Here is a 25,419-nt window from a genome sequence, read left to right as displayed (position 1 = left end):
CTGATTCCAGCCTGAACCTCTCTTGCATATCTGTAAAAAAGTTGGAAGGGTGTTCAAAGGACAGCCTACCTTAGCATAGGCAGAACAGTCAACTGCAGTTTAATTTTCTCCACTGGAAACTACCTACAAAGCTACCCAGTCAGTGGTATCCCCAGACATCAGCTGTGAACAAAACTGCACATCTTAACACTCCCAGGGCTTGAAATCAGACCTAAACCTTGAGCAGGTCCACAAGCATTAGGATGATGCAAAAAATCTCACATCTGAGTGAATCCTGAGTGTTAGCCAAGTATGGTCACTATTTCTTCAGGGTACAGGAGTATTTCCACAGCAACTTCAAGATGAGGGGAAGAGGCAAGGTAACACTAGCTGTTTTTGTCTTCTCATGTAGCTGCCACACACTCCAACCAGCGACATCCTCTCTGGCTGATCACTACATGAGAGGTACAGCACTTCTGCTGGACCCCTGCAGGCTGCTTAAAGGTCTGAGGGTCTGGGAGAAAACCTGGAAACTTCAGAACATGAAACTGTTTTCTTCACCTTTTTTTTTTTTTTTTTTCCTGTGGATGGCTGTGCAAAAAATTGAAAAGCTTTGGAAAAATTAAAAGGAAATGTTTTCCACACAGAAGAGATACTTTCTCTTGGAAGGAACAGCGAGAGAACCTCTAGATTATTTTCTTAAAGGATGTAGCTGCTCTACATGCATGTTCATGGACTAAAGCTCAGTATTCGCTATTAACTCTATTTTCATTATTTGAACTGAAAGAACACTTTTATAAACAAAAGTTCTAGGAAGAGGTGATGTAGCTAGACAAGCAGCTAAAAGACATTACTTTTCTTGAAAAGTTTGTATCTCTTGTATTCTTAAACCACCCAGGATTGAACACTATTTCCACTATTTCCACTAGAAACATACACCTGATTTTTTAACTAAACAGTATGATTCATATTCTTAAAGTAAAGAAAAATTCATTTTGATTACAAGGAAGTAGCCCACATTGACATTTCAAACTTCAACTACTAGAAAAAAAACGACTACAAGAAAACCTGAAAAACCATGGGAAGGATTGTTGCTTCCTGGGGCTTCAAAACTTCCAGAAATTTTGCACTTCCAGCTCTAACTAGAAGCTAGCAGAAATTACCCGGGGCATGAAAAAACACATTAAATAAACTGCTGAGTAAATAAGCTGTTTGGAGCACTTGGTTTAACCACATGATGGTTCAGTTGGTCACATAACTTTAGACCATACTTGATACGAGAGAGATATGCCCAACTTTATTAAGAAGAAGCTACCTCTGAAGTTGAAATGGAAGAGGAATCAAAGATTATTCCTACTCTGGAAGCAAAACAGGCATTGTCAGGATAATATAATTTACATATCTCCCTCCTTTTCTTAACAGAAAGGAAGAAAACAAGAGTAAAGTCACTGATTCTGAGAAGTACTAGACTTCATCTGCTGTCATGACACAAGTCACTTGGAGGCATGTCCCTGTGTTCCTGCCAAACCTCTAGCACATCTCCAGTGTAACAGAAAGAAAGTGAAATAAAAATGTGAGCTCATCATATGACCTCATTTATGCTACTGGCTCCTGAGAACAGTAGCATGGAATGGGAGTAAAGGCTGGTGAAGTACCCATCATTGGGTACAGTCACAGTCATATTAAACACCCAGTTCTCACCCTCTCCGTGGATAAGTCATCTGCAATGAGGCATGCAGTCAAAATCTTCCAGAGTCAGTAAGGCATTTCTGTCTTAAAACAAGTCTGGAGGAAGCCTCTTGGCAGAGACTGCAGGACTTATTCTTTGGATACAGTAAGAGTTTCAGCAATAACAGGAGTGAGATCTGCCGCAGGATCCAGCCTGCCCAACCTCCCTCGGTAACCACCAACCAACGCTAAATGAAATAGTCTCTGGTCCAAGCAGACAGCACACTTGGCCATGCAGCAGTGTGTGTATATCTGTGTGCGCACACACATTACTTTTAAGGTATCAAAACATGGGCATGTATCCTTCTGGGGGAAAAGATGAGAGAATAAATGTGGAGTAAGTGTTAACTGCAGTGCATGAAGCAATACTGTAAGATACTGGGACAGTCCAATGATGAACATGGTAACTGAATATTTGGGGAGTAGAACTGAATTTTAGCATAAAATCTCTGAAGTGGAATTTGTGTAATCAAACTCTGTAAAACATGTCTAGACTTGCCTGCTGCTAAGAATAGCACCAATCTGAACATAAAGCAAACTATATTAATTTCTGTGTACACTGTGCTTGAGATCGTGTTGATGGTTGCTCATTTTAAAAGGCAAAATATGGCACGGGATCTTACTTGTTACAGATCCAGCTCAGCAAAACATCTCAACTTTAAACATGGGCTTTGGCCCCCGAGGAGGGTTTTGCCGAATGAAGGCCTGGCGTGATTCGTGCAAGAAATGAGCGAGTTTCAGGAGCATTAAGATACGCACTCCCATAAAACTGTAGCTTTGCAGGCAACAGACACCTCTCCTCTTACACCGGCAGCTGCTCCAGAAATACGCACTTGTTTACTGTCGGCAGGGTGTGCGCAAGGCGAGCACGCCTCCGCTCCTGCGCCCCAATTCAAAGGCGCACGTAATGAGGCAGTGCGTGCCTGCTGAATCCTCCTGTCAGCAGATCTTCTCGGTTTTCACTCCTTCTTCGCTACTTTGCAAACTCTCAGCTATTTTTTTCCCAAGCTGTAACACGGGAGCTCTTGGAGATTATTGCCATTCTCCCCCTGCCTGTCATACACCTTGTTTCCAAGTATGGTCACTATGAGGGGACTGTCGCTTGGAGCCTTTGTGGAAAATTAATGGCAGACAGGAAAGGGCAAAAAAGACAGGACAGATGGCTCTGTCACCACCACCAGCCTGATGCCATGAGAAAGCTTCAGTGCCTTTGCAAATGCCACTCTGTCCTGCAGACTTACTCTGAAGTTGATCCGATCGCACCCTTGGCAGCTGTCTTTCTTCTTTTTTATAAGATTTTTCCTTGTCCTTTGACTTACCGGGCTCATCCACGTGGCAAATGCAAAAGGTCAGTTTTTAAATTAGTGACTGGGTGCTGATGGTCTGAAATACTGTTTAGCTATAAGCATATTGGCATCTTGCTAGAAGCGGTGTTGAAGAGCGTTGTTAATAGGGCTTGTTTACTTGCTGGTTAAAATCCAAATCAGGTCAGCTGAGACCTGAAGGGGCAATGAGTAAACTTCTAATTTAGTAGGCGAACAGAGTGATGTCACCTTACTTTATTCTTTAAACAGCATTCTGTCTAGTTTCACTTTCACAGTGAAGCACACACCCGTAGTATATTGGGTGCACGTTGGAAGCACGAAGCCATGCGTCTCCTTACGCGAGCAGTGCCAGGGAAACTGTGGCTGGGTTTATGCTCATACTCATGTAAAGATATGATTAGGATTTTATGCCTTTAAAATACGATGAACTTCAACAGGATGAATAATAGTGACGTGACACTGGGCCATGCAGTCAGAGTCTGCAGAGAGAAAGCTAATACCGCGTCCTCCAGAGAAGCGGGGCTATAATCTCTGGTTATGTAGTTTCAGCCTATATGCTTGTAATTATAGGCAAAGTTCTATGTTGCACACATCACAAGACAGTTTGCTGTTAGGAATGAAGAATTCATGCCAGGCATATTTGCTTGCAAATACTGGTATGTTTGTAATACTGTGTTAATTAGATGCAAGATTAAATGTTTCTCATTTCCACCACTTTTCATATTGGAGGAGAACATTTCCAGGGTTGGACAAAATTAAAAAACTGGAGAATTAGACTGACAACCAGAAGAGCTAATGCTCCAGTGTGATTTGGAGTGGAACTATTTGTCTACATGTGAAAATGTGTCACTGTCCCAAGTCTACAGACAGTATTCAACTGTGGCCACTTGATGTGAAGAAATATCTGAGATCTTGCACGTTCCCAGGGACATTAATGGGAATTCTGAGACAGAAGTAAACAGACCGTCAGTCACAGGGGATTCTTGCCATTCCGGTATCTCACTCTGGAGGAGATATATAGGCTGTTTCACTACTATCAGGTCTACCCCCTGCTCAATGTTAGCTTTTCCCGTGATGGTTTTGCATCAGACACCAACACTAGTGAGTGCTGGAAAGTACTCTGCTGGAAACATGGCTACAGATTGCTTGCAGGAAGACAGCTGACACGGCACCTTCTGGAGTGGAAAGACCTTTTCCTACTGCTGTGAAGTAGGGTTTTTTCACCATCATAGCACTGTATCACCAAGTCAGTGATGCCATTCCTTACGGAGAAGTCTGCTATTCCACATGCTCAAACAGGTTAATTTTGTTTTCCTAATCAAACTCATCTTCAAGCATGATTCAATGAAAAGTTACAATGTTAAAGTTTTAAGACAAGATGAAGCTCCACACTGGGCAAAAATACTCATTCTGTAGTGATGGGTTACAACTATGTCTGAATATAAAGTATTAAAAGAATTTACATGATCTGCCTGGAAAATAGACCCAAAATAACTGAGCTTGCTATGTTGTAGTACTGAGGTTGTCAGCACCCAGCTTTGTGACATTAATCCACATATCAGAGAAGACCACTTTGTGATAATCTGCAATGGGTGAACTCTGGATTTATGAAACAGAAGCTGAGCAATGTATGTAGCAGCAGAATTTCAGGAATATCCAAGATGTGTCACTCTTCCCATCATAAAGCAGTCATTGACAAGTTTTCTACATTTACCTGAATCATTTTGTATTCTTCCTGATTCTATGAGAAGAAGTTGTAGCTCAGTTACACCATTTCCAGCAGACCTTACTTCTGCTTCATGTTCATACAGATTAGAATGGGAGTGAATTTTATCTTTGGGATTTACAAAGAAAGATGGTACGCAGTGACAATGTCTGTCACCAAATTAAACAAGGAAAGATGTAAGTTATTTTGTGCTAACATAGCCGCATAACAAAATGGTGGCCTTACTTTGTCCGGGCTTCACTGACATGTCAGCGCTCAATGCCATGAACAATAAACACACAGCTCGGTTGCAAAGCCTGCTGTAGACACCACTATTGAATCTGCTGCAACCAAAACAGGGTCCCAGAGCCATTCTCTTCCACGCCTGGAAACATCTGTTTGTGTATTCTGCACCCTGTCCGAACTTTGATTGGAGGCTGAAAGCAAAAAAAGGGTGCTGGGAAGGGTGTAAAAACATAAGTGCACTCCAATATTTACTCTTGGTAGTGGACATGCTGAGTACAGCAGATGCCATGCTGCAGTCCCTCATGTAGGAACTTTGAGCTAACTCATAGGTGCAATTTCGTGTCTTATATTAATTACACAGGCAGCTTCCACACTCCTTAAATTCACTGAGGGTCATCATCTTTGCCTTTACCAGGATGAACCAGAAAAATCCACTTTCCTTTCCTGACATAGTTGCCTCATGATCTCCGTTCCTCTCGTTTCTTATTTGTCTTGAAATTTTCCCTAACACATTACCCATACTCGCCCTCTTTAACCGGTCAAGTACTCTGTCCTTTTCCCAACTGGATGACTTGGCTTTCTCAGCCCTGGCCTAGATGTGACATTTCTACTTGTTGTCCTTGAGGAATATAAATAATAAAGTGTTGTCAATAGAAAACAAGCATGGGACTTTTGTTTTTGCAGATGAAAGATCTTGTTCGTGTTTCCACCTGTTCAATATCACTTAGACATATCAAAATGCATCAGATAATTTCCTACTATTGCATTTCCTTGTCAACAAATGCTATAATCCCCACAGGAAAGTTATGTCATGATGAATGGGAGGGAAGAGTCCCCTGTAATCTCCATGGGAGGACAGATACTGTGCCATTCCTTAGCTTCTCTTTCGTACCCCAGAAGCACGGCCACCTTGGCCATGTTCAATTCTTGCTCTGTGTCCCCTCTTTATGTGGCAATAAGTACACGTCACCACCATGGGATCTCACTAGGACAGTTGCAGACGGAGTTTAGGACTATCAGGTTCTTAGGCAATCCACAAAGCCTAACATGAGGTTACTTTTTCCAGGCTGCAAGCCTGAGTCAGGTGCTTGATGAAGGGTAACTAAATAACATCTGCCAGCTTAGAGCATATGTTTGAAAAACAAAGGTGTTGTTAAAGTAAGCCTGGAGTTATGTGCACAAACTTGGACTGAAGTTCCTCTCCTTGGCAGTAAACCTTGATGCTGTGAAGAGCCTACAAGAGGCCTAATAAAAGAGAAGGGTAAATAAAAAAATACTTGTGGTTTTAATTATTTATATTTATATATTATATTTATATATTAAATATATATATATATTTATATATTTATATTTAATTATATAAGAATGTTTTTCCAGAAAGAGCCTCAAATTTGAAGACAAGGCTATATCCCATGGCTGAATGGTGGTGGTAACACCTCAATGGCAATGTGTGGAGCGTAAGCACTGGATCAAGACTTTGTGTTTTAGGAACAGACAAACCGCCTGTGAATGGGGAGATGGAGCCCCCCTGCTTCACAGGTTCAGGTGGGAAGAAAGGATGTGCTCCCTGGACTGCAGGTGAGAAAGGAGAGTGCTGCCTCGAGGTATAGCCACAGTGAACCAAGAAGAGCTCCAGAAACAGCGTGGGAAGGCACACTGCCTCTCCCCATCAGCCATGTCTCCTGGATTCTCCTATTTCCTGCCCCACACAACCTTCTGGAAGAGCAACCCAACAGCTGCCAGTGTTGTGGCAAGAGAAAAGAAGGCAGAGAATAACAAGTGGATAAAGTCTCTCCATCTTTACTACTTGAAAATTTACAAGAAATACTGATGAGCTACTGCTAGCTGCGGGGTATTCGGAGAGAGAAAGAGACCACACCGTCCCTTTTTTCCGCTAACAAAAGGTCTGTATTGATAAGACCAAGCCTTTGCAGTCCTGTGGATCAGAAGTGATGTGGAGGCAAGAACAGGCACATCACTGTGTCAGTAGACCCATTTCAGTGTCTACCTGACACACAACTGCCTCATACTCATTGTAGTCTGGGGGAATGCAGAAAGACAAGGGTGCCTCCCAAATACTGCCCCCAAACATCTCATCAGATACACCATGTCTCGGCGAAGGGCTAGAAATAAGAAAATCATGTGCAGTGACTCAGAAGTCATGTTGAGGGTAAGCAAGTAGTAGAGAGGAGGGGGGAAGAATGGGGATGCCGCATGGGGCTGGAAGAGAAAATGTTAGAAGTCAGGACCACATGAACGTGACATGCACATGGTCTTAGTAATGCAGGATGCTTAGAATAGACAGGATGCCTAGGAGGACACAAGCAAGGTGTTGGATAACAAGTTATTAAATTTCAAGTCAATGAAAGTGTGTTCTATACGGGGTCAGGTGAGTGTTAATTAATTATGCCTGTGTCAGCAAAATGGGTAAGCACTTACAGTTGGTCTTGAAGAGCAGTTACATGAGGTTGAACAAGATGCCTGTATTGCCTGGACATTTAGGGCAAGAGACATGGTTTGAATGATGTGATTGTTGCAATGTCTTTTTGAGGCACATTTAGGCCTTATGAGCAACAAACAAGGAAAGCCACAGAGGTTATTATTGAAATTGCAGAATAGGAAGTTTATGCGGGCATAATATTGACTTGGATGGCTTCTATAAGAGAGGAAAATGAATCAAAAAGCAAAGGTCATGTAAAATGTAGTGTATGTAGGTATGTAGGCATGTGTGGGTGGTCTAAGGGAAAACGGGTGAAGAAATAAAGTCTCCCCTAAGACAAAACACAGCCGAGGACCTAATTATCTCCAGAGCCCTCCCAGCTCACCAGAATTTGGAATGTGTCGTTTCTTCATTCATCCTTACCTGCTCTCTAGTATCAAAGACACATTGTTCTAATATTCCTTCAAAAAGCCGGCATTACCCTGGTAAGCTCACAGATAACCCACACCTCTCACCCGACAGGCTGGTACTTGTTTTCCAAAAGAAAGTTTTTAAAGGGGGAGGCTGCTGAGCACATTTTCTTCATCAGTTTGGAAATACTTTCTAGCTATCTATCTATGAAGTTGGTTTTGGAAGAGCTCAAGGGCTAGAGCAGTGACATAAAAATTTTGGGGAGGCAGAGAGGAAAAAGAACCAGAAAGGTTCACAACAGTTCTGACCATGGAAGGGAAGCTCCTTTGGTAAACCTGCACTGGCTGCTTCTTGGGAACAGTTCCTCACGAAGTGGGCAAGGTCAAGGATGGATTAAGGAGGTCCATCCTGCACAAGATTTAGGCAGCAATTGAACTGTGATAATAATTCACAGCAGTCTGAAAGATGCCATATTAAACCTCTTGCGTTTCTTTCCTCCATTCCACCAGCTCTTTTTGCTAGGAAGGATGCAGGAAAGTGTTGCTTTCAGGGAAGGGTGCTGTTAATGACACGTTTACAGGAACACATGTAGAGAACAAGCACATTTTTGGAATATTGTCTCCGAAATAAGTATAATACACTGTTCTATCAAACCAATGGAAATAATTCTTCCATATTTCCAAGGGCCCTGGGAGTTCAGAGTGTCACTTAGCCACCATCAGCTTTTATTATTTGATCTGACTCTTAAAACATTGGCAGTTGCAATTAGTCAATACATGTAACCAGAAAAACAGGCATCAATAATGTCAGCCAAAAGAGATATGTGAGTAGCTTCTGTATATAGATGACATTTGTTACTACCGTGGAGACTGAGATGAATAGCTGTGTGTGACCAGGCTCAGACCACAGGCTCTTCATGTCTGCATAAGAGCTCCTTAATGACAATTTGGCCGTCTACATTGATACACGGTTTTAAACTTTTTCGGAAAGCCACAATCAGCATTCTGCTTGATTCCCTGACAGCAAAGCCGGGCTCCATTAAACTCTTGCTACAGAAAGTGCGTTGTCAAAACGAAGCAGTAAGTAACTCAGAGGTGGCAGGAAAGAGCAGCTGGGCCAACCGTGCTCAGGTCAACAGGCAATAGCAAGCGGGGAAGGTGAGACCCAAGAGCAACAAGAATGGATTCAGAAAAACTGAACAAAAATCCCTTCTATTCAACTAAACCTCATGCATTTGAAAATATTTAGCAGCTCAACTCAAACAAGTAATGTAAATTCTTGAATATTTAAGGAGGAATCAATCTTCTGGCCTTCCTCAGATACTCGTGACCTCTCTGCGTCCTTGCTTTTCCATAGTCTTAAGCCAAACAAACATTATGTCTCCTTCATCATGTTTATAGAAGAGCACATGCAAACCAATTCTTGAATACTGCCGTTTCTTTTTGATTGAGCAGAATGACAGCAATGATGACGTTAAGTAGCACGTTTGCTTTTGTGTAAAAAACAGAGCTAGGGAAGACTATTTTGAGAAAGCTCTTGAAGCCATGATTTAATGAACAATTCAAAATCCTAAGCTACTTTTCCAGGAGAGGAATCTGTAGCACCTCTTGTAATAGCTTATTATTCCAAACAATCAGAAATCATTGAATGATGTTTGGAAGGTCAACATTTAAATTTATGTTAATGAGCAGCACATCACTTTTCTTGCAAAGGGAGTCAAACATTCAGAGAACAGAAGCCATAATGTGTGTTTTAATGGACTCTGAGAAGAGTACAGTAAAAGATGCAGACCCTTCACCTTTTAAATAAAGGTGTTACTATTAATGATGGATTTTTACACACTTTTTGAAACTCTAGAGTCTGCTATTAAAACATTTCCTGCAATTTTACTGAAATATATCAAGCAAAAGATTTAAATCGTAAGAGTTAGTATCTCACTAGTGAGGATGTATGTATAATCATGAACAAGGTCTAACTCCAGCAGCTCCTCTAACCCTGCTCCCCTTGGTGACAGCCCCCTTGCCAGTTGGACAGGTCAGCTCTGCCTTGCCTGGAATTTTCTTGATCTTCTCTCTTGAGTGGCAGCTGCTGGCACCCTGCAAGCACGGGGAATTCACTGGCATATTGTGGGTCGGGCACAGCGGCTGCCTGAGCACAGCAAAAAAGTCACGTAAGACCCTACTGACTGAGGGTGAAGAGCACCGAAAAGGGAAAGAAAAGGCTGTTGCACCAGCCCTGAAAATCTAATGGGTTTTTTTAGCTAGTTTCTGTCCAGTCACCAATCCCATGTGCCATTTTCTGCCTGCACCGTACTGATTAACCTGGAGTCAGCTCCCAGCCAGCACTGGGGCAGCTGCACCCTGAGCCCAAGGTAGGGCTGGGAATGCTCTACCAAGGTGTCTGACGTGGATCTGTCCCAGCAACTCCCATCCAAAGGGTAGCACACATCGTCACACCTGAGTTGGCACCTGGAGTTTCTCTGCTGCTGCTGCATGGCTTATACCCACAAAGAGTAATCAGCCCACGAGTATCAGATGTATTTCCTTTGGCTTCAAAGCTTTCATTAGACTGGAAGCATTTAAAATACCAGACTGTTAATAGCAGCAGACATTTGCAAAAGCACAGCAGGCACATTTGTTACTGCTCTGTTGTTTAGTAAGTGTATTTCTTATTAACTTCAAGTATCTTGCTTTGTGCTCTAACTGAAGACCTCTTGGAAAATTCTGTTACAGCAGCATATCTCAGGCTGTGTCCTTAGCAGAGTTTTTTACAATTAATATGTTACTCCAGCCTGTATTACCTAACACATTTTTCTAAGGGTAAATCTTAAATCTCTTTTTTAACATACAAACACTTTTAAGCAGCTTAGAAGTTAGTTCCCTTAGAAGTTAGTTATTTCTTTATGCAAGCAACCGAGATCTGATGGGGCACTTCCCATCCCCATCTCCCCAGTATCCCAGAGAGCTCTGTGCTGTGTGAGGGGGTCCTTGTCCTTGCAGAGGGGTATTTCATACACAGCCCAGGCTGCTGTGCCCAGTATCTGTGTCCAGGAATGCATTTCTAGCCAGGTGTGCTCCTCCTCACCAGCACAACTGGCAGAAACCATTATACAGCTCTCAGGTCATGTGAGGGTGATAAGACCTTACACATGCTTGTAGTCTTTTCCTTAGGGAGAATGCTTCAGCAGAGATGATCCTCTAAATACTGGGATTTGGGGGGGGTATAGAATCTCAGTTCTGCTTCCTACTGAGTCTTTCTGGTGTTTCAGAGGAGGCCAGGGCTTTTCAGGAGCCTGGAAAAAGGCAGCAGTAATGAGGACTCCCTTGGGAAGCACAGGGCATGTCATTTAATACACCCCCTTCACAGTCAATATTGTGCAAACATTAATTAGCCAAAAGGAAATGGAGAGGAGAGGAGAGGAGAGGAGAGGAGAGGAGAGGAGAGGACTCCCTTGGGAAGCACAGGGCATGTCATTTAATACACCCCCTTCACAGTCAATATTGTGCAAACATTAATTAGGAGGAGAGGAGAGGAGAGGAGAGGAGAGGAGAGGAGAGGAGGTTATACTAAATTCACTTGTTAAAAGGTTTAAAAGGCTGACTCAGGTGGGTGGTTGTGCAATACAAGGACTCATTACACAGCAGAAAGGATCAGCTTATGGGACATTGCCATCAGACTCCTCTGTTCAGTCATTAGTGAGCAACACAGACACTAGTGGTGATGAGGAAGGGCACAGTGCCTATGTGGAAATGCAGGTTCACTTCTTAAGCTCCCTATAATTAAATAAAATGTTAACCACTACAATAGCCGGCTCACCCAACCTGACATTCCCTGGCTGGTTTCTTGGATGTATCTCAACATGCAGAAAAGGCTTAGGACAGGATTTCAAGGACAGGTAATCAATGGTCTTTCATGAATGGATTCAAGAAGGGCATCTCAGGCTATGGGGCAGTACGACAAAGCCCAGAGAGCTGTGTGGGACATTGCCAGACCTTGGTGTCACCAGCCAAGCAAACAGAGGTAGGTCTGATGGGAGCAGAAACAAGTGTAATAACTATCAGAGTGCTTGCCTCCAAGAAAGTCATCCATACATGCAGAAACATTTTGACTGACTTGTTTTTGGCAAGTGGAAACTTCTGATTACTGAGCAACCCAAAATGTCTACTTGCTAACCAAGTAGTCTGCTGCTGTTTCAATTGGAAATAAACTTTCCCAATTAAAGTACAGCCCTGTGGAAACCAGAAGTCCTGGTTTGTCATTCTCAGGTCAGGAGAAGTCATTTGTCATATGACTAGATCATGACAGGGTGAGAAGCCAGGGTTATGGATTTCTACCATGAAAAAAATAATGGCATAATCTTATCGTTAGCAATCATTATAGGAAGTCTTTGGTCAGAAGGAAGCCAGAAAATCCTGCTAAGTCCTCTCCATGAAGTAGATCAGCAACTATCCGAATTATAGGAGCTCAAACTGATGACTTACACATGGCGCTGACATTAAATCTTGGTGCGTCTCGCTCTTTTTTGGTTTTTAAATATGTCTACCCTCTGTTGGAGAGTCAGCATGTGTTGTCACAGCTCGGCTGCCTAATTTTAACCACTAATGGGGCTCGTGTATCCCCAGGATCCAGATTCAGGCCAGAAATAGGAAGCCGAGTGATGGTCATGTGTTTGACAAGGAGCCGGGCAGCGGGCCAAAACACATTTGAGCTGGATGGAATTTCTTGCCCCTGTGAAAATGCAGCGCTAAATCTTCCTCCCCCACTCGCCTCTTTACACACAAGTGGATCCCTCTAGTACAGTGAACTGTCACCCGAAACTAACAAGGAGGATGTGTCTCCCGGCAATCCGAGCTTCGGTCAAAAGTTCACCACTTGCCAGCCCCCCTATGCCAACTTGGACCAAGATTTCTGGAATGGTTAGAAAAATATTTTAATGTAATTCACCTTGCTATGCTATTTCATTAATAACCTCTAAAAATGCAAAGAGTGCGGCCTTAAAATTCCTTGACATCCTCAGCATATGACTAATAATAATGAAACTTTCTCGCTGTCGGCAGAGCCACTCTGTGAACGCGTTGTTTTCCCTGGAGTTTCATGGAGCCTTTAGCAAATGCAGTACATTTGCCGTGTCCATTTTTTACAGCCTAGTAACCGCTGTTCGGCCGGGCTCGCCTGAGCTGGCTCTTTGTCCACCCCACCAAACTGCACTTTCCTTTCTCCCTGCGCTCTGTTATTTTTCTCACAAGAATATTTCGTCCGGGGCATAATTTGGACGTGCGTGAAATACTCTTTTACACATTACGTCTTTCTTATTTTCTCTATATTTGTTTTGAACTCAGTCTCTTAATGTCTTCCAAAATATGTCGTCCTTGCGAAGCACGGAGTTGATACCAGCCCGGGGACTGTGTGCGCTCTGTCCCGCGCCGAGCGAAGAGGGCTCAGCCTTCGGATGGGGGCAGAGCATGTCTGACATGCCATTATATAACATGAAACCAGTGTATACAAGACCGTCTTTAAAAGTACATTTTACAGAGATCCCTATTTCTGTATATTACTTTAAGCATTTTTTTCCAAAAAAGCGTTTTGGGAGTCAGTGGATGAGACTCTGCTCACCGGGGCGTAAGTCCAGGGCTCCAGGACTGCTTTCTGTTCTCTGTATGCATTCAGGCTGCTCCAGCCAGAAATTTATAAACCACTGGGTGGTATGTAGGATTAAATTAATTCTCGATGAATTTTTTGCTCTTTGCTCTAGATTTTGCCCCAATGGCGAAAGTGGAGCAAAGAGTCAAGAGTGTTTCATTCTCAACACCTCCCAAAATAGTAGTAAAACAGAAATCCTCTCAACCTCAGTTTTATTAGAGCATGCAACAAGGCCTGATTATGGCCCATACAGTGTACTCCTCATCCGTCCTCAATACGTCTGTCTCCACTGCACACGCAAATGTAACGGGATCATATTCCACAGCTCCCGGTTGACGTGCGAGTATTTGGAGATGCTGTGTTAGATGATTGGAACAGATCCTTTACCCAAATGAAGCCTCCTTTGGACCTGGGAGGTTTGCAAAAATGTAGTTATTCTTTCGAGCTGGTGATTTTCCCACCATGAGAAGCACTTGAGATCAAATCAAGATCGCTGCCAAAACACATGAGAGGTTACAAACCGAATATGACTCCAGCAGGCTCAGCCAGAGGAACAGTCCCCTGAGGGCCACCCTGTGCCATGCCCACTGCCCTATTTTGAGTCAGGGAATCTGTTCATACCACACGAAACCAGAGGCAAACAGGCAGATCCAGAAAAGTGTAGAAAGGGGAAGTGGCTAAAAAATATTTTTATAGCCTGATGACCTTCCACTGTGTTAATTCTAAATTGTCCCTTTCCTAATGAATCTCGTTTTTTCCTATCCCTGCCCTGTGCCTGCCTCAATTAACAGTTCATTTTTAGATTAAGGTTGTGCCATATGCACTGAGAATTTATTTCCGAGAACTTCACTCACTAACAGATGTAATCTTCTAGCACAGGTGAGGTTGGCCAGTGAAAGAGTTTTCAGAAGTGAAATGGAGATGGAATATGTTTTCCAAAATATCTCCCTGTTGGCTCAATATTTTCCTATTTCTTCAAAAATTGGGCCCAGGACAAAACTGTAACTTTCCAACCTGCTCTAGAGGTAAGCAAAAACTGGGGAAAAAGAAACACAAATTTATCAAGACAGTTTAGTGACATTTTAAAGTCCAGAATATTCATGGATGGCTGTAACTATTCCCAGCCCCAGTTGCCCTGGATTTTGAAATAACACAGACAACTAAAATGGGCTTGGGAGTGCACTTTTTGTGGTGTGGACATTTGATTTGATTTGTAGAAAACAGATAGAGACTAGCTTTCCTTCAAAGTATGGGCAGTTGTTACACTTCTGCTGAACACTGCCACATGAACACGAACAGTGCTTTGGGTTTTTTTCCCATAGGTTTGGCCAATGTCTCCAATCACTGCTTACAAACCCCTGGTACATGGTGCAGGATCAGCTGCAGTCTCGGGGGAAGGAAGTGTTCCCTTAGAGGGGCTGTTCCCCAGAGGGAACAACCATTTTCTGTGACCTGGAGAGAAGGAAGGACCTGCTACTGGCATCCTCTGGTTTCAGAGACGCATCATCTACTGGCGTGGCTACATGCTTTATGTTGAGGCAGTTCTTCAACCAAATACAATAGCTTTTATCATTTTTTAAGAAAAGCATCCTTTTCCGAATTTTTTGTGAACAATTTATTGGTTGCTGACAGTTTTCATCTCCAGACTTTCACTGTGGTTGCCAGAGAATGAAAAAGAATATGTGTGTGTTTATGTATCTATATATAATGTATAAATACACATATGTGTGTGCATGTATATTTGTGTACACATACATGCATACACTTTTTAACCACTTTTACTGCTTTCTTTATGATAAACTGTCCATTTGTGATGGCATGCCAGAATAAGTTTATCTGGGAGTACATCCCAAGTGGCTGGTATACCAGTGGTGTAGCGTTCTGAGCAGTCACAAACCCCATTTGCCCAGAAAAACCAAATGTACCTGCATTGTATGCAAGTTAATCAGTGGAAAGCAGGCAATACACATAAATTAATCAAGAAAACAGCTTTTGGAAAGAGCTGTGTATATAACAAGCATTTCTGCAGGCTTGTTCTTACTGCACTTGCTGTTGGCTCACAGTGCCAACAGCGTGCTTCTGAAAACTTCTGTTCTGAAAACCAAACCCATTCCTCCACCCCTTTTCTTCTCCTTTCCCTGCCTACAGCAAACCATTTTCTTGTTTTCCCAACTGCTGCTCACTGTGGGTCAGCAAGTCTGCAAAGCTGGAAACCTCGGTGCAGGTGGGAGCAGGCTGTCAGAAGCATTTTTCACACATCAACAAGACCTGCCCTGAGTAGGTTTACATAGCATGGTGTTAAAGAAGGTTGTAACAGCCAGCTGGCCATCCACGCCGGGAATGCTGCTTGTATTGGCAGGGCTGAGACGAGGGTGCAAGTTTCTAGGAAAATGTCCCAATCCAAAGCGGGGCTGCAGAAGTGAGGGGCACCTGCTGAAGGCACAGGTGAAAAGAGATCTCACCACAAAACCTGAAAGGACCACGCTGGGGTCTCCAGGGGCTGAGTCTTCAGTTGACTGCAGCAAAAAGGGTGGAAAGGATGACTCTGGCAGAAGAGGGGGGCATAAGGTGAAAGTTCTGCCCCCATGACAGAGGGACCAGTACTAGAAACCAACAGCATCAGGGAAAGGTCTGTCAAAACTATCAGCTACAACAGAACTAAATGGTGATCAACTGTAGCGCTTGTTGTGTAGCTGAATGCTAATTAACCTGTGCTAGGGTTTTTAAAGATATTCATGTTCTCAATACAGGAAATTTTTCAGTCCTCCTTGAAAATAAAATTAAAAAAAAAAAAAAGTAGAAAAAGATTAACTCAGTAGAACTGTGGGAAATCAGTAGCTTTGGTTTAGGCCACGTCTTTCCACAAAAGACAACAGCAAACTGGAAATGTTATGAATCCCTAAAAGACTGGAGGTGAATCTTGGCCGTGAATCTGCTGCATATTAGCCTTTGGGCTGCCCAACCCCAGTAAGCCAAAGTGCTCTTTCCAGTCCTTGATTTAGAAGTTTCCCCATCGTATCTTTTAGATCTGAAGGTTTGACTTGTAGATAATTGGTGATCAGCCTTCCCTCTCCATGAAATCTTTTCAAATTGTCTCTACTTAGCTGATAATTGTGAGAAAATTTGTGTAATACACTAGTAGGTAGGTAGGTAGGTTAAATGATAGACAGCTAGACAGACAGACAGATAGAGAATCTTGGTAGGAACAGTCTAGCAGACGTGTAAACTACAATTTCCAAAGCATTTGGGGCTCTTCAGTGTGAAAGACGCTATATATATTTTGTGCATGTTTTCATAACTATTTTAATTTTTTATTTTCATTTTTTCTGAAAAGCAAAAGGATTGACTTTTTTGTTGATAAAGAAACTTGTAACCGACTTACATTTTAGGATAAATGGTGAGTACAGAGGAACACAATTGCAGAAAAAAATGTGCTGGCTTAGAAATAATTGCCTTTTCACTAAGTTAATGAGGATGGTAGAGTATTTTCTTCTGCTTAGCATTTCTTGTATGTGTGGAATCAACACTTTAGCATGTGCTCTCGTGGTTCTGACCGAAGCATGTATAACTACTTGGATGAAAACATGCAGCCTCAGGATGCCCTGAATACCCTTTGGAAAGTTCATTTTACCCTTGTGCCAGCTTTCTCTCATCTACGTAAAAGCTGTGAGGCAGCATCACTGATTTAGGAGATTAACACTGATACAATTCATGGAGCGGGAGTCATCTTGCTTTTCTCAAATAACAGAAGCCTACAGAAGGGTGCCACGGTGCAGTCACTTTTAGGATGCTGCTGGGGCTGAAGGGAGGATGTGCATTTCCCAGTGAGCTGCAGGAGGGATCCATGGGCTGGGCAAACTGGAGAAAACTGAACTGATAAACACTACTACCCTATTTCTACAGGGCAACTGACTTTTGACACTGTGCCAGGGTAATGCATGAAAGTAACAACTGGCAACCAACCTCTGAAGATCTACTCAAGAGCGGAATACACACCCCAAACTGGCTGCAAGCAGAAAAGAAGCAGCGTACCCATAATTCTGCATACGCAGACTACAAGGCAAGAGAAAGCATAGGGGCAATGAGGTTATACGACATCTTCTCCAAAACTGACTTCAAACAGTGTTACAGCACTCGCAGGTCAGGGGAGCGTGGCACCTGGTTGTGTTTTGCTGAATAAGGAAGGTTCTCCTCCCCTGCGAGAAGATGCTCACCTGGAAAAGAGCACAACACCCATTCATCTGCGCGTGGTTTCCCCCGGAGCGTGGCCGCAAGCTGTGCTCCATACGGGAAGGGGCAGGAGCGGGGTGTCCCATGCTGCGGGAATGCGAGGACTGTGGAGTTTGCCCGGTGCTGGAAGGCGAGAGACTGAAGTATGGCTTGGCACGCGCCGGCTGGACAGACACGGCATACTGAAAGACATGCTCTGTCCTCGGGTGTGCAGGAGGCCGGGACACAGCACGGGGCGTGTGGGAGAGGAAGGAGCCGTAAGGCATTCCCGAGGCTCCCACTCTTCCGCTGGAGTGTGGAGTTGATGGCAGGCTTTCCCCAATGGCTTTTTCTTGCCTGATTCTGATTTCCCTGGAAATCACCCTCAGCCCCTGCTGCAGCTGCCTAGCAAGCAGCTACCAGTCTGCCCCAGGAAAGTGCACGAGGGCTCCCGGAGGAAGCAGGATCCCTGCACAGCCAAACCAGTAAAGCCAAGTCCCAGTCTACTCCCAGGTCAGGGCTAGAGGAGCAGATTAGATCAAGAGTCGCACAGACTGCTAAAATGTTCCCTGTGACCAGCAATAGGCAGTATAACAAAAATTAATGCCTTAATGGTGCACAAGCCAGTTTATTTAATGCAGCAGTTGTATTATTTCAACAGTCAGGGACACAGAAATAGCTTTGAGCTGCCTTCCCATCCCACTCTGTGTTTGGCCAGCTCTTCACCTTTCATACTGTCCTCTACGATAAACCATCCTCCCGTGTGGTCAGTGAACTGTCTGTGAGTTAAAAATCAGTTTCTGAAAAACGTATTCAAAAATTTATGCCAAATTCTGAGCCTAAATGAGGTCCTGCCTATTCATTTCTTGTGAGGCAGCAACTCCAAGTATTTGTCACCCCATGTGCTTGGGTCTTACCAGCTAATGCAGAATGTCAGCAGAAACTTAAAGGTAATTTTTAAAGTTTCCCTCAATTGTGATATCTTTCTGAATTGAAAATTGCATTCTCTAACCTTGATATATAAACTGGACCTACATTTCAAAAACTTGATTTATTAGGACAGTATTTCCATCAATTTAACTCAGCAGACCAGAAGTTCTTTTGTGTACGCAAGCCTTCTTTAAAGAAGAAAGCATAATCATGGGAGAAGCATGAAGTGGCTTACTTTCTCTAAACTGAAGGCTCTTGCCACCTCTGTCAGCTCACTGACTGATTTATGTATACATTTAAAAGACTTTGCAATTCAGGAAAATGCCTACCTCAGCATGAGAAAAGATCCTTCTTTAAAACGTACAGCCGTCTTGTGTGAAGATCCCAGCACATGATCCCTGGTCTGCACTTTATGATTTCCCTTTGAGGGTGGGTTTATTGCATGGGATTTCATAATTTCATCCCTATTCTAGTATTTTTGTGTACAAGCAGGGGCAACGGGGCACAGATTACATGTGTCCTCAATAGAGTCTGGAGCATTGTTATTTATTACAAACAATTCGTCTGCATGCTATTTTCTTATCCTTCCATATTGAATGAGATAAATCTACACAGATGCTAATATGAAATTAAGACAGAGTTTCCAGCAGGACTACAATATGGCTCTGTATACACTGGTGGACTGGGCTACAATAAATAGGCATTATTATGAAAATCAAATTACATTTTCTTTTGTCCCCTTCTCCTTCACACAGTGCATACCTGCAGTGGCAGCACCCTCTTACTCTTTTCCTCTTACCTTCTTACAGCATTCCTTTCTCGCTCCTTTCCTCTCTCTTTCTTGTTTGTTTTTCCAACTTCATTTCTAAAGATGGGGTTGGCTTTTGCAACCATCAGGACTAAGTTCTCTGTTAAGGATGGCCATAAAAAATTTAAATGTAGGCTCTGTTCAGTTTCAGAAAGCCAGGATATTTTCCACCCCTGAAATCACACCTATTTACACTCAACCCAGGAGCTACGGTATTTGGGGCAATTCCAGGCGATGAGAACACAATTCCCTGTACCATGGCTCCACCTCCAGTATTTTGCTATGAATTTTCTTTTTACTTTATTTTGCACTTATTTTTCTTAAAATAGACTCTGTTAACATTTTCTAGTGACGTTTTTTCGAGGCTTAGCCAAATATACATTGAATAAAACAGAAGTGAAGCAGTGAGCCCCTCCGGTATGATATAATATTGCCCATTCTGAGCAATAGAAGTTTCCACTTAAGGCAGACTTAATTGAGGAAGTAAATGAGAGTCTTTCTTTTCCTCATCCCGGCTTCATATTGTCGGTATTATATGAAAGTCTGTACAGACAAAAAAGCATATACCTTACCTGTTTGTGCTCTGTTGAAAACCTGATGGTCTTGTTTCCTTGCATCGAGCCGCTTACTCTCTCAAGCTGCAGTCTTTCTCTGCCACCTATCTCCCTCTGCCTGAAATATTATCTACGAAAGTGGAAAGAAACACACTCCTAAAATTAAAAAATTTGCAGGAATTAAGGCCTTCACATAAAAACACTTCATTTTTCAAAACAAAGCACACAAATGTATGACTCTGCCATCAAAATCACTGAGGCTGGATATTGCAGAGGATCTACATATCAGAATTACATCAGGAGTTTATTGCCTATATTAATAGGGCTGGTGCTTAAGAAACTTCAACAGAGCTCAGACACAGCCTGTTTCTACTTTCACATCATAGCAGTAAAAGAAAGTAAAATTGAACAGAAAAAAAAAACCTAATTTGTGCTTGGGGGTGGTTGTTAGGGATCGCTTTGTCTGAAATTGCCCCTCTGTCCTGAGCACAGAGGAAATATGTATTATATGTCTTATATATACAAGTACAAAAATATCTGTAGAGCATCTTGGTGAATGAATCTCAGAGCAAGCCAGATTCACCTTCGGGTGGTTCAGTGCCGAGGGGGGGAAGAAGGAGCACAGTGATTCAGCTCAGACGCCAGCGTGCCACCATACCCGCATCACAAAAGCTGCTAGCTCTACCTCTGCGGGCAAAACTGAGCCTATTCGTGAAAAGAAAACTTCCATGAGCTTTCATATGGCAAAATCAAGCCCTAAATTCAATGCGTTCAGTGTGTTCTCACACATGTTAATATATTCCCTCATGACAGCTCTAGATTTCCCTTCCAGCCCTGCATAATGATCTCTTCATCTGCCGCGATCAGTAGAGGAGAGACAGGTGATGCCTCCGGCCCGTGAGGGTTGGGTAGGACGGGTGAGTGACACACGCCAGATGCTGTGCCCAGAGCCGGGCTGCGGCTCCCCTGTAAATACATCATGGAGTAAAAATCACTCCGTACGTTCCAGCTGCTGCAGAGCGTGTCACGGGAGTAGACGTGTTGTCACATACACAAACGCGCAGCAAATAGTATCTGTACGTGTGATTAATTAGCAGCTAACAGTTAATTCTTCAAGGCACAGGGAAAAAGAGGAGAAGAAATAATAAAAAAAAAAAGCACACCCTCATAGGAAGATTAAAATTAACTACACAAAGTCTCTGAGGTTGAAAATTGAAAGGAAAATAAATCTAGGTTCCTCGGGACAGTGAAGGAGACAAGGAAGTCAGCGACATGTGTCCTCGTGCAATTTTGCCATACTGATTTTTATCTTTAATTTTGGTTAATTCAGTGCCCATGAAAACCACCGAGCTCTTGAGCCTAAAGTCTTCCGCATCAATACAGACCCAGAGGCTGCACCTCAAAACCATCCCTGGGAACACCATGGTAACAGTTGCCAAGCCCCCAAAAAAACAAAAAGCTTTTAGGGAGACGGAGCACAAAGGCTGACTAGCTAAGAAAGAAGGACAGCAATATCGATCTTAATTCATTTCAGCCAAATTTGACCCATGTAAACCCACGAGTAGTGCATTCAACTGAAAGTTAAGTGTGTGTTGAATTCTACAGACAGATTGAGGCATTACAGAGTAAAACAAAGAGCAGAAATGGGAAACCTAGTGAAACCGAAGTTATCATCTCATAGAGGAGGCATTGCACAGTATAAATGATGCACAAAGCAAATGGGCAAAAATTGCAAAAAACTGGAGTCAAGAGAAAATCTTTAGTATCTAGGAGTACGAATACCGCTATATAGGAGTATCATATATGAATCACTACACGGCAGTATTCATATTAGCTAGCTTGTGAACTGTGCGAGACGTTCATCGGTAACTTGAAAGGTGATATAAAAACACACCGATATATTTGGCAGGTAACATAATGACAAGAAGACTGGTGAGCAAGGTGAGAAGAGAGACATTTGGAAAGATCTGAGTCTATTGCTAAGTCTTTTGGCACTTTCAAGATGAAACAGCACACGAACGGAGCTGTTTGCAGCGCTGCACATCTAGGACCGAGGAAGGCAGGTGACGGAAAGGGTCCTGGACAGGAAGACTCTATAAGGGGTCATGGGCAGATGTCACAGGCTTGCATGGGATGACCAGAGCTTTCAGCCCGGTTACTTTCAATCTCAGTCAGCTATGTAGGAGCTCAGAAGAACTGCCAGAAACATCCCTGTGCCGTCAATGCCACACCACCAAGCAGTCCATGGTTTTTACGAACTCATAATAGTGGTCCCAAAAAATACTGTGGTGATCACAGTGGGAAAGCACATCAGCTTGATGTGTCTTTAAAATTGTGTTGTGGCAAAAAAAAACCCAACAACAGCCATAAGCATCAGTTCCTAAAAAGGTATTTTACTTTGTGTTTACCTTCAGCAAGAAAGATGTTAGAAGAATAACAAGTTCTTTTGTCAGTATTTTTAAAACCATGTTGAAAAATTGCACAGGGTTCAAAGAGAAAAGGTACAAAAATTATCTGAGGACTGGAGAAATTGCAGTAGAAAATTAAGGAGCTGCATCTATTTTGGTAGAAAAAAAAATTATTATGTGGAATAAAATAAGTTTCATAAGAGAAAATATTACATATGAAAGGACTGTTTAGCTAAGTGAAGTAAGGCATTACATGAACCAACAGCTGGAAGCTGAAACCAGCCCAACTCAAGCTGGAAGGGAGAAACACTGAACACAGCTAAGCACAGTGGCAAACGGCTGCGGCAAGGGCTGGATTCTCCATCCACTTCATGGTATCTTCCAGTCAGGAAAGTGTGCCTTTCTGGAAACAGAAAAAATCTCCCTGTCCTTCTAAATAAAGTATATTATCACCAGCGTGAAGTATATAATGTGGTCAGACTGAAAAAAACAGAAAGGTCCCTTCTGGCTAATAAATACTTAATCTTTTTATTGACCATTATGTTGTGTTGCAGAGCGGGTGCTGGCAGGCTGGCACCGGCTGTAGCATGTCCAGGGAAGGTGAGCAACAAACGTGGTCAGTGCTATCACGTTTCCATGACTTTTTTGTCCCAGTCTTTCTGAATGTTGATGTTTTGTTTGATGATCTGTTTACCTGTCCAGTCAGCAGTTCACAGTAATATCCAATTCTTCTTTTGTGAAACATTCCAACTTGGTTAGAAGATAACTTTGACTTGCTTTATAGGAATGTTTTCTGAGGCAGGTTGTAACGTTCTGCACCTCAGTGTTTATCAGAACCCATAATTCTTTATTCCTAACAACAAGGTTTTCTTTTCGCATTGCTGCTGTGAAACATTACCAGTGTATGACCATAGGAGTAGGCCTATGCCAGTGTTTTAATGGTACACAGCCAATTCTTAATCCATGTCCTTCCTAAAAGTGTGCTTTCCTTCATTGCTGTCATAATTTTCTCCCTGAGATATCTCAGCTGTTTTTTTCCAAGCCTTTGTAGTTCCTTGTGTGACTCAACCCACCTAAAATTCTTTAGTTAGGACCAAGAAAAACTATTTATATATAATTGTAAATACGCAGTGAGATCATTAGTGAATATAGTTTGTGACCCTTGGTTTCCAGCATAATTTCCTACACCAGGACTGATTCCACAGAGTGCACTGAGAAGTCAAAACAATTTTGCATGAATGTTTGCATTGCTCTGCACTAAGGCACTAAAGTTTGCTCGTGTCTTACACTGGACAGTTTTATGGTGAAATAACTGTTTATAAAAGAAACTGATTTCATACCAAGCCGCATCAGACCTGATTCCCCTAACATATACTTGAGTGTGAGCTAAAACCCTTAAATTCAGCCCTCGAGGAGAGATTCTCCAGGGGAGACAACGTAGATCATCTGTCGCATCGCAGCACCCACTTGCACATGTTGCTGTTACACTTGGGTTTTTCTGCACAAGAAGCAAATGCTCAGCCTTGGCAACCCTCAGGTCCTCCCTCTGCCACTGCACAAAGTCGTCGGTGAAGAGCTCATGCGAACAGCAGGACGGTGTCTTTGGAGCGCGTGTTCAAATCAGCCTCACCTTCTGAGAAATGCACTTTTTTTTTGTACATCGCCCAGCATACTGTTACCTTTGAAAGAGGCACAGATCTCTGCGTGGTGGGAAAGCTCCCTACGTCTCAAGAGCAGCGACGCACAGGAGAAGAGAGATCCCATCGTCCCAAGTGAGGTCCCTCAGTCTCTCGCTGCGAGGAGTGGAGGGGCGTTCCTTAGCTGGCTGCCTTGTTTTGGATGCCAGCCACAGAATGACTCCTTCCCTGTACCGTGGTTATTCGCTTGCTACTCAGGAGAAATAAAATGATAAAGTATGAGATACGTTTCTTTTTTGACGGCCTAATACCAACAGTTCTTCCCCTCCATTCGCTTCTTGACCACAGACAGAAAATTGCTCTGATGGGAGAAAGAGCAATTCTGGGGCTGAACCCCACAGCCACAGCGTTCCAGGCTGCATTGCAGTATGAAAAACAAATTTACCCAACCAGAAGAAGGAGGAAAAAAAATGTTTTAAATATGAATTTTAAACCTTGCACCTGGTGCAGAAAAAATTGAAACTTATGCTCATTAGGCACTGAAATATGATTTTGGCAAAGGACAGGCACTCAGAACAATTCCTAACATTTGAAATACAAAAATTACACTTTTGGGGAAACAAAGTAGAGACAAATGTTAATTTTTAATTGTGAGGACTTTCTGCTAAAATTCAATTAAATATTTCTGGATCTTCAAAATTCAAATTGTTCATTCCTTTCAGATTTTTTCCCCCATAGTTTTGTAAACAATCAGTATTTGAAAAACAAGTAATATTCTTTCTCTCATATTTTCTGTATTTTTTTACTTTATTATACACGCCTAAAGCATAACTTAAATCGGATCTCTTTTCACAGTAGATGTGACCCGGAGCGGGAAGCTGAATGTTTCAAAGGGTTGATATTGAAATGAAAACTTACATCTCTGTGTTAGAAACTCATCTCCCTCCTATGCATTGCCGTCAAAATTAGCAGTTAAGATACATTCACCTATTTATGCCCCTGTGTGTCGTACTCAGCAGAAAGCGAGGGAGTAAGCCCAATTTACCGTCAGGATAAGTTGTTCGTTTCACGTGCCTTTAGCCTCGGCGTTGTTTTAGTTTCTATTAAATGCAGAAGCATCGCCATTCCCGGCATTTGTAATTATTCAATTATTCTGGGGAGATCCTTCCTCGGGAGCAACTGCTTTTTCTTCCTTTGCTTCATCAGTTCCTATAAATTCGGCAGCGGCATTTTCAGACGGGTGTCGGACCCGGTATGATTTGGGGGGGAGGGGTTACCCAGATCCCTGCCTTTCCCGGAGCCCCACTTCGCCCCCGTCGGCAACGGGCTGCCTTTCCCGGAGCCCCACTTCGCCCCCGTCGGCAACGGGGGGCGGCGGCGGCGGGGGTCCCGACCGGGG

The sequence above is a fragment of the Charadrius vociferus genome, unplaced genomic scaffold (assembly GCF_000708025.1).
Source record: "Charadrius vociferus isolate BGI_N301 unplaced genomic scaffold, ASM70802v2 scaffold230, whole genome shotgun sequence".
NCBI classification, from domain to species: Eukaryota; Metazoa; Chordata; class Aves; order Charadriiformes; family Charadriidae; genus Charadrius; species Charadrius vociferus.
This window is presented reverse-complemented; position numbering follows the sequence as displayed.